Below are 9,399 nucleotides of genomic sequence, written 5' to 3'. Positions count from 1 at the left end.
AGGCATATCTGCAAGACAAGTGGTGAAAAGTTTGGTTTGTTGCAATCTGCGTACACACTGTTGTGTGGAGAAGTAGGAAAAACAAGTGAAAATGAATGGGTTGTGGGTATGCAGCCCATTTATAATATTTTTTCTTTTTTAAAGCACGTACGCGCTATGGCTCGGGTTACCTAGCATACGTGCTATTGAAAATTGAAAAAAATAAAAAATGTGTCACCTTTATGGAACCACAACTTGGTGCACTTACCCATAATCAAGGTCTTGTGGATTTTATGATGGCTATAACTTTACTCAAATCTCATTCTAGCCATCTGTACTTATGAATGCATGATGATATTTAAATAATTGTTTATGTAACCAAAATCACCACATGCAAGCTTCCTAATGCCATCCATAAATAATAATAACCTATAATAGATTTTATCACAATCTATCTTCTATGTAACTCAAGCTTTTGATTAAGCATTGTTGAAATGTGCAATCAAAGAATGAAATACAATGACAATCTCAATATTATCTCGGTTAAACTTCATCCTTGAATCCAAACATCTCTTAAGGCTCTGTTCTCATACATGTTTAGGGAAGTCGCATATCTACATCTAGTTGATTATAGGGTGCAATCCATATATCTTCTTTTAACTAATAGAATGAAATGTGATTTATATCGATACTTTAATTTGTTTCGGGTACAGAATGCCATCAGCTTAGTCCTCCAGAACTCGAGTACTATATGCGTAGAAGACTACATAAATCACAATAAGATTTTTTGGCAGTTGGATTTCAATCAATCTCTTCCTCATATTTTGAGTTTAAAATGAGTCCTATTTTTCTATATAAATAAATGAAAAACTAATCATGCCAAAATTCAAAACAAAGACGAGAACACTTGATAGTTTTTTGAGCGATGTGACCAAATCAAGAATTTTATACACCTCTACATGTATTGTATATAAGAAAAGTAACTCTGTAGAAAAATAGCTTGAATATATATCATAACAATCCCCTATTAAAACATACTGTGGTAAAAAATTAGACAACATTAAATATAGAGAATTATTTATATCTTACTGGAGCTGGATTGCTTGCATTCCCTCTCAAAGACTCTTTTACTTCTTCAGTATCCCACATGATGCAACCTAAAGCATGGCAGAGGAAGAAAATGACAATAGTGGAGCAAGGAAGAAATAAATAGATTAGTATTTCTTCTCCGGTTTCTGACTCTTGGTTTTGTACTCTCTCCCAAGACAATCGCCTCAATTCTCCATCTCCCTTTGCCTTATGAACATCATCTACCCTTTTTGCTTCCAGAGATGTCAATTTCCCATTCAAAAGATCTCATGGTAATACAGACAGCCAAGTCGGGCAGTGATCATCAAGTCTGGCTTCACAGTCCACACCCACCAATTGCACTTCTTTAACATTTCTTAGCCTATTCAACAAATCGGATTGTGCATATCCTACAATCATGGCATCCTATGATATCACATTTCTTTGAGGAATCCCAGATGCATTCCTTCAAGTCCTTTATGTATCCACTCGCTCTGTTAACACTTTTTCCTTTGTTACTCCCGCTCCAAAGCTGCTTCCAAGTCACCTTTTCTCTCCTAGGCAATCTCTCTCTGTGTTTTTCTTTCTCTTTCTCATGCCTTCATTTGCATTTCCTCCACTTTTTTTATCCACGCTCTCCTCTTTCTAGACCATTAGTTCTGCATTCATCACATTCCATATCTGCAATCCCTTTACCCTATTGATAATGGTCATTCATACCCTCTTCATCTGGGCGCCCTCTCCTCTCTAAATTCAGGAATCTATACAGCCTTAACCTTTTGTAATCGTCCATAACCTTCTCAAACCTCTCATTATTGGGTAACCTAGAGGAATGCTGGTAAAGGTTGTGGAGTCCCATAACTTCACGTGATACTCATGCTTTGTAGTTTGTACCATACTCCCATTAATGCCTGCCCAGCAGACCCATAACGTAGCTCCCTGCTTCATTAAATTGGCATTGGCTGTCATTTTATTTACTGTTTTCATTTACATGTTTTCTTTTCCTCCATGGTGGGATGTCACAGACATCTTCGGGGAACATTGATCCGGGACAGAACAACAATAAAGTCTTCAGTCATGGATGAGCAATACTTGTGAAAGAAACTGGTTACAGAATAACATGACTGTTAGAGAATTGAAGATGATTCCAGTAACTCATCATATGCACTGTCACAACCCACTCAAGCAGTAAAAAGAAAGTAGCACTCTGAATTACATGCCTTGTACAGCATAAGCAAGGGGAAAGTGCCTAGGGTTTCAATCTTTACCATTTTCCTTGAAATGTTAAAAGTTGTATGCAGGAAGAATTAGCTCATCCAATATACACAGTTGATGTCTAAGTTTGACAATTGAAAGAAAGTGTCGTATAATGACAACTCTTCACGAAGCATCTAATGTGAATCATATTTTACTAATTTTTTGCCTTGTCAGAGTTACTTAACTGCATAGTATTCTGTCACCAGTAATCCCCACAAGAACACTTTCCGTTTTTAAAATGATGAAATCGACTGACATCCCTTAATACAATTTCGCGTCCCACAGTTTGGGAAATGAACTTTGTAACAACATGGCAGTCATCACACACTCTAAGATTCTTCACAACTCGAATAGGTGTCCCAGGAGGTGTATTTTTAAGCGCAAAAGCAATAGCTAGCTTCTCACTATGGTAGATATGTTTCCATTCATATGCATTGTCATTGCCTTTCAGCACAGTGTTTTTGGGAGACACATACCCTAGAACCTCCATCTGACCAATCAGTGTCTCCAATATCTGATATATCTCATTTGCCTGTGGATGCGATAGATCATCTGCCATAAATGAATGAACTCTGTTTTGGATCTCAGTCCAACTGCACCCTGGTTCCTTTTTAAGTCCTCTCTCCTTCATCAATTTCCTCACTTTTGCAACATTGTCCCAACTTTCGGCTTCAGCGTACATATAAGAGAGAAGTATATAGGGTCCAGCATTGTGTGGTTCCAACTCAAAAAGGTGATTCGCTGCTCTTTCACCTATTTTCGCATTCCCATGAATCCTGCAGGCACCCAGCAATGCCCCCCATATAGCTGCATCAGGTTCAAATGGCATGTTATTGATGAAGGCTTCCGCCTCATCCAGATAACCAGCTCGGCCAAAAAGATCAACCATACAAGCATAGTGCTCCAAATCTAGCGTAATATTGTGATCTTTAGACATAGAATTAAAGTAATAGCGGCCTTCCTCAATAAGGCCTGCATGACTACATGCAGTCAATACACCAATAAATGTTACCTGGTCTGGTTTTGTGCCTGATCTAAGCATTTTTTCAAAGACTTCAATTGAATCTTTTGCACGCCCATTTTGGGCATACCCTAAGATCATTGAACTCCAGGATACCGTACTTCGCAAAGTCATTTTGTCGAAAACTTGGCGTGCATTGTCTACACTCCCACATTTTGCATAAATGTCAACAAGAGCACTACTCACAAACACATTATTCTCAAGTCCATATTTGCAAATGTAACTATGTACTTGCTTCCCAAGTTCAAGTGCACTTAAACAAGCACATGCACTGAGTACACAGGCAAAAGTGGAACGATCAGGTCTCATCTCTGCACAATACATTTGTCTAAACAACTTTAAAGTTTCTTCACTGCAACCATTTTGGGAATATCCTGAAATCATCGCATTCCATGAAACCAGATTTCGTTCAGGCATTTTGTCAAACATTATTCGTGCATCCCCTGTTCTCTTACATTTAGAGTACATGTCGACAACAGAACTAGCCGTAAAGACTTCGCCCTGAAATCCAAATTTGACGGCATGGGCATGAATCTGCCTGCCGTGTTCAACAACTTGTAAGCTAGCACAAGCCTGAAGAATGCTGCCAAAGGTGAACTCGCTCGGCTTAACGCTTTCACTTCGCATTTTCCCAAAGACCGTAAGTGCCTCCTTTTCCCACCCATGTTGAGTATACCCTGCAATCATTGCATTCCATGAAACCCCGTCTCTTTCCGGCATTTTTTCAAACAGTTGGCGTGCATCCTCAATATTCCCATTCTTCACATAGCCCGCAATCATATTGTTCCATGAAGAAACGTCTCGAAAATTCATTTTGTCAAAAATTTGTTGTGCATCCACAACGCTCACACATTTAGAATACATGTCAATTAACCGATTATTTAAAAATATGCCAGCTCTGAATCCAGTTCTGATCATATGGGAATGAATTATCTTACCTTTTGATAAAGATTTTGAGCCAATGCACTCTTGCAACTGTTGCGTATATATGGAGGCAATGGATTTTCCATTTGAATCCTCCATTTTCCGCTCTTTTCCAGTGTTGAGCAGTATGCGTAAAACATTTAACATTTCGCTCTAATCCCATAAATTCTAACAACTTCTCCGTGACGGATTGAAGTCTGCTCTGCCAAAAGCGAGAAAACCCTAGGTTGGCAATTTGGGTTGCCTTTATGTCTGTTCTTCAAAGAGGGTTAAAAAAAATTAGGTAATAAGTGGAGATAATTTCTATACGAAGTCAAATTGTCATATTGCTATCAGGGTTTAACAAATTGTCATATTGCTATCAGGGTTTAACAGTGTGATTTTGAGTCAAACTCATTGACCCATGTTTCATGAGTAGTGTTTCAACATGAATCCATTTCTCATGAGAGTGCAACTCTACTAATGAAAATTTAATAAAAATTTTAAGTTTAAAAATAAAAATGGGTTTTAACATGTATAAACTTGTGATATTATTATCTCTGTATATTTGTAATTCAAGTTTATTGATCTATGTTTCATTAGTGATTCACACATGAATTTATCTATCATGAGAATAAATGGAACACTTAGCACTTATTGGATCTAGGTAATGCTCACAGAGGTGAAAAACGAGACTTCCTCTAAGGTTATCCATTCCAGAACTACTCCAACTTGAGCGCACTTCATGGTTAACTCACTTTGCTTGCAACCCCATTTGCAAAACATTGACGAGTGGTGTGCCCTATGAACTAATAAGTACTAGCAATGGCTGCCATAAGCTCTCAAAATTCCATGTAATTATTATTTTTTCATTAATGTTGTGGATTACAATCATTGATCCTTCATGCAAATATAAATATTAATAATTTGATCATATTAGTTAATGAAATTAAGTTTTCAAACGTTGTATAAATATGTTATCAGAATATTTCATTTCAGATATAACAAAATAAAGTTTAGGAGATTGTGTTTTCTATTTAATTGTGGTTCTTATTAACTAATTATTTATTTATTTATTTTATGGAGGGTTCAAACCTGCAAGGCAACCCAGCGAAGACACAAGGCCTAGGAGCTACCAACCAGTGAAGGCCACCACTTAAACGATTTAGGAACCTGATACGAGCCCACTCGTTCTTGAAACCTCTTTGGCTTAGGGCTAAGGACTGAGAGGCATCCCTTGTGGTGCTGAAGCTTTGCACTCTAGAAGACTTGATCCCTGGTGGGCTCTTTGTGAGCCATTCAACTTCACCAGTAAACCAGGGGCCCATTAACTTATTAAGTAATTTGAAACAATAAAGTTTTATAAAAACTAAGAGAAGTATTTAGGTATAATGGTGTACTTGCTATAAATATGTTTGTATCTATAATTTTAACTTTTTCCTACAATTCAATTTTTATTATTTATTTTTTATGTATGTATTTCTAGTCTTTAGAATAGTATTTGTATTTGTTATTGAGAAATGATAGTACTTACAAGCATTTTTAGAGTTTGTTGCGATGGGAGAGGAAGGCAACTTACTTCCTAGTTGTTAACTTGGCCAAAGTCATATGATGTTAGAGATGGATGTTTAAAATGACTTAGAGTTTGTCATTTTCTACAATCTAGTGCAAAGATTTGAATATTTCATGATTAAGTCAACAATAGTGACTAATTAGAAGTACACCAACTTCAACCCATATTTAAATTTGGGTCAATCTCATGGATGCAATTTCAAGGCTAGGTTTACACCAATAAGGGATAAGGACTCATAATCCAATAAGGTGTGGGATGGATGCCAACTTTTACACAAAATTATTCCACTAGGACAATAGTTATTGAATTGAGGACAAATGGGATCAAAGTAAATCCAAGATAAATGGGGAAATGTGTTATTATGTGTGTTTTTCACCCTTACATCATCCCCCACTTTGACCTGCATTGAAACTACTAAGTATTATGTAAACAAATTAATCAACCTAAAAGTAAGTGTCAAGTATGTATAAAAATGATCATATGTTGAATTGGAATGAATTAGACATCTAACGACCAAGGAGAGTAGTAGTAGAGTCATAAAATCTTGGAGAGGTGTCAAATTATCAATTACTCAACATGGTTGTTGATGAACACCCAATCTAGATCTACATATGTCCTAAAATACACCAATCTAAATTCTAGTCCATCACTCCTACAACCAATCGTACCTATTGATAATTCTAATTCTAATTTTCAAACATGCATGACAAATTCCTACCCCCTAAATTCGACCTAAAACTTTGAATACATCACATCCTCACATCAACATTCAAACACAAGATTTGCTATGACATTCATTGGAGATTTTTGCTTTTGGACTAGGTCAACCACCCTATCGAAAGTAACCATAAAATGTGCAAATTGTTTATTCTAGTGCAATTAATTTAGTTGACAAAATCCACTAGTAGGGTATTGTTGGGATATCATGATAGATGCATTACTTAAAGTTGAAAATATGCAAATATTTAAAAAAATCCCAAACATAATATAGAGAAATAGTTCATCCAATAATAAAAACTTCTTATGGCATCTTAAGCATGTAGCATGGGTGAAACCTATTCTTGCATATCATCCATGAAATTACTGTATCTATGTATATTAGTATGATTAGGAGTAAGCTCTCTCATATATCCCAACATACTTAACTCTAATCATGGAATTCCACTTTTCTCCATTTTCCATACACATTTAGTCACACCTCATTCATCTTCCTTTGCCATCTTGATATTGACAAGGACTGAGTGCACAAACTTAAAATATTATCTAGAGAACTCTTGACATGGACACCCTTTGACAACATACTACCTAATGTTCTCTCATTATGATATAGCTAGTGGACATCTCCTCTTGATGTCAATCCATCAATGTACATCCCATACATCTCATTTCAACTTCCAACCTAATGTAAGAGCATATTGGGTTCTTGGAAATCTTGCATTACTAAAATATGTTCGTTCTTTAGTTTCTTATCTATACAGTTACAATGTTTCTTGTAGCAATCCTTCAATTATTTGACTTAGTTGTTGTGGAGCTAGGAACATATTCTAGAAATGGTAATGGATTATTCCTAGGTTCACATTGCATTTGGTTACATCGACTTATGATAGATTCTTATTGGGGCATTGATGTTTTTCATAGGTTCTCAACAAATTTGTGTTTTTCAATCTAGAGAAGTTATTTCTCAATTGGTAAAGCGTGTTGGTGTGTATCTCGATGTTCTTGGATCATGTATGGACTTATATCTTGTCAAAATGGATTTATCGACTTATGTGATGATTTCTATGTAATTTAGGCCCTACCCTATATTGTAATACATTCTCCTAATTCTTGAAGCATATAATTTGTGTTAGAGTAATAAATTATTTCCTTATTAATTAAATCATGTTGATTTAATTATTAAGTCACTTATTATCTCTAGTTTACATAAGCTAAACTTTGGGCATATAATAATTAATTCTTTTATTATTTATTACCATGCAACCTAGGTTTTATCTTTTAGGGTATTGATCTCCTTTATAAGGATTGATCTCTTTGTATTTTATTCATTCACTTTTGATTATAGAAATTTATCTTTTTGCTCATCAAGAATGTCTCATCTGTGGATCAGGGAATTCCAACCTCCATAGCTTTTTCTTCTCTCTTTCTGTGACAGGTGTTTGCATGCAGGTGATTCTTGGGAGTTGTGGGGTTGATCTTTCATCAACTTCAACATGGTATCAAAGCTCCAAATATTCATGCCCATGTTATGTTTATGAGAAGTTTGGCTTGGCTTTTAGATCTATATTTTTTTTCAAAGGGTTTCATTTTTTAGAGATTTTTCTTGATATGTAGGGTCGTTGATTTTCAAGTCACTTTGATCCCAAATGGACATCACCATTGAGCTCAAAATGCCCAAAACCCCTTGTTTCCATATAAGGCACATCCAATTTGGACACAATTGGAATTTAAGGCAAAAATCAATTGCACCCAGATTGGGCATGTTTCCTGAGGTGACAATTTGAAGATTTCTCATAATAGACATCAAGATTTCTTAGCACAAAAATTGAGATTTTTTGGCATGGAACTCGAGATTATTCGACATGGAAATCGAGATTTTTTAGTGCGAAAATCAAGATTTTTTGGCACATAACTTGTTATTTTGGCATGGAAATTTAGATTTTGGGATGAAAATCAATATTTTTGGCACATAAATCAAGACATTATGTGTGTGCTGGCACAAAAACTGAGACGCTTCACTTTTATTTGCCCTTTCCACTCTTTTTCACAAACAAGATATCAAATGAAAGTTGGTTTCGAGCTCATTCCATTGGTGTAGGTTTTACTGGTAATTGTTTCTAGGATGGTGTCGTTTTTTGTTGTCAAAGTGAGGGGCTCTATTTTGCACTCTGGGAGACATATCTTGATCATTTTATCTTCGATTTGGGAATCATTTATATCGTTGGAAAGGTCTTTTTGTACTCTTTTCATTGATTCTAGTTGTTTTTCCAGATTATGCTCCAGGAACATTCTATTCATTTTTTTCCTTTTTTGCATCTTGGTGGATATCTTGGCTATTTCAGGTCTGGGGATGGATTTTGTTGCTTCAAATGATTCATCATGGTTTGTACTATATATTGTATTAGCCATATGTCTCTTTTGGTCTATTTAGATGTCATTTGTATGCATTCTTACAAATGCATTGAGATAAAGTGCCATTTTGCATCTATATTTTTGTTTTAGTAGTCTTGCCTTGTTTTGCCTTTTGATTCAAGCAATGTCATTTGAGGACACTCATATAGATTACATTATTCTTAAGACTCATTATCTCTTGTGCCTTATTATACATGCACTACTCTGATTAAAGTTCCAATGGGGGTTGATGTTTTGTCATTGTTTGTCATCTTCCTTTGTCTAGTGAGTGTCCCTTCCATGACATTAGCCCCATGATGTGTCTGAGATTGATCACCTTAGTACACACATATGTATTCTTTTGTGCATCTTGATCATGGTTCCTTGACATGCAGTTCTTTTGGCCCAAGTTTCGAATTGCCTGTCACCTCACTCTTGTTTGCATTATGGGGGTTCTTTTGTGGTTCTTATGCTTCCTTGGTTCGATGGA

General features: G+C 35.8%; 1 pseudogene across 1 annotated transcript; it reads right to left on the bottom strand.

Moving 5' to 3' along the window:
• Positions 1 to 1,551: 1,551 nt before the first annotated feature.
• Positions 1,552 to 4,502, bottom strand: LOC149561505 (pentatricopeptide repeat-containing protein At1g08070, chloroplastic pseudogene; annotated as a pseudogene). Its single transcript, XR_016363822.1, has one exon. The product of XR_016363822.1 is annotated as a pentatricopeptide repeat-containing protein At1g08070, chloroplastic pseudogene (transcript).
• Positions 4,503 to 9,399: the final 4,897 nt, after the last annotated feature.

This window comes from Cupressus sempervirens, chromosome 4 (genome assembly GCF_028749045.1).
Source record: "Cupressus sempervirens isolate cs-2001-9-10 chromosome 4, ASM2874904v1, whole genome shotgun sequence".
NCBI classification, from domain to species: domain Eukaryota; kingdom Viridiplantae; phylum Streptophyta; class Pinopsida; order Cupressales; family Cupressaceae; genus Cupressus; species Cupressus sempervirens.
This window is presented reverse-complemented; position numbering and strand designations above follow the sequence as displayed.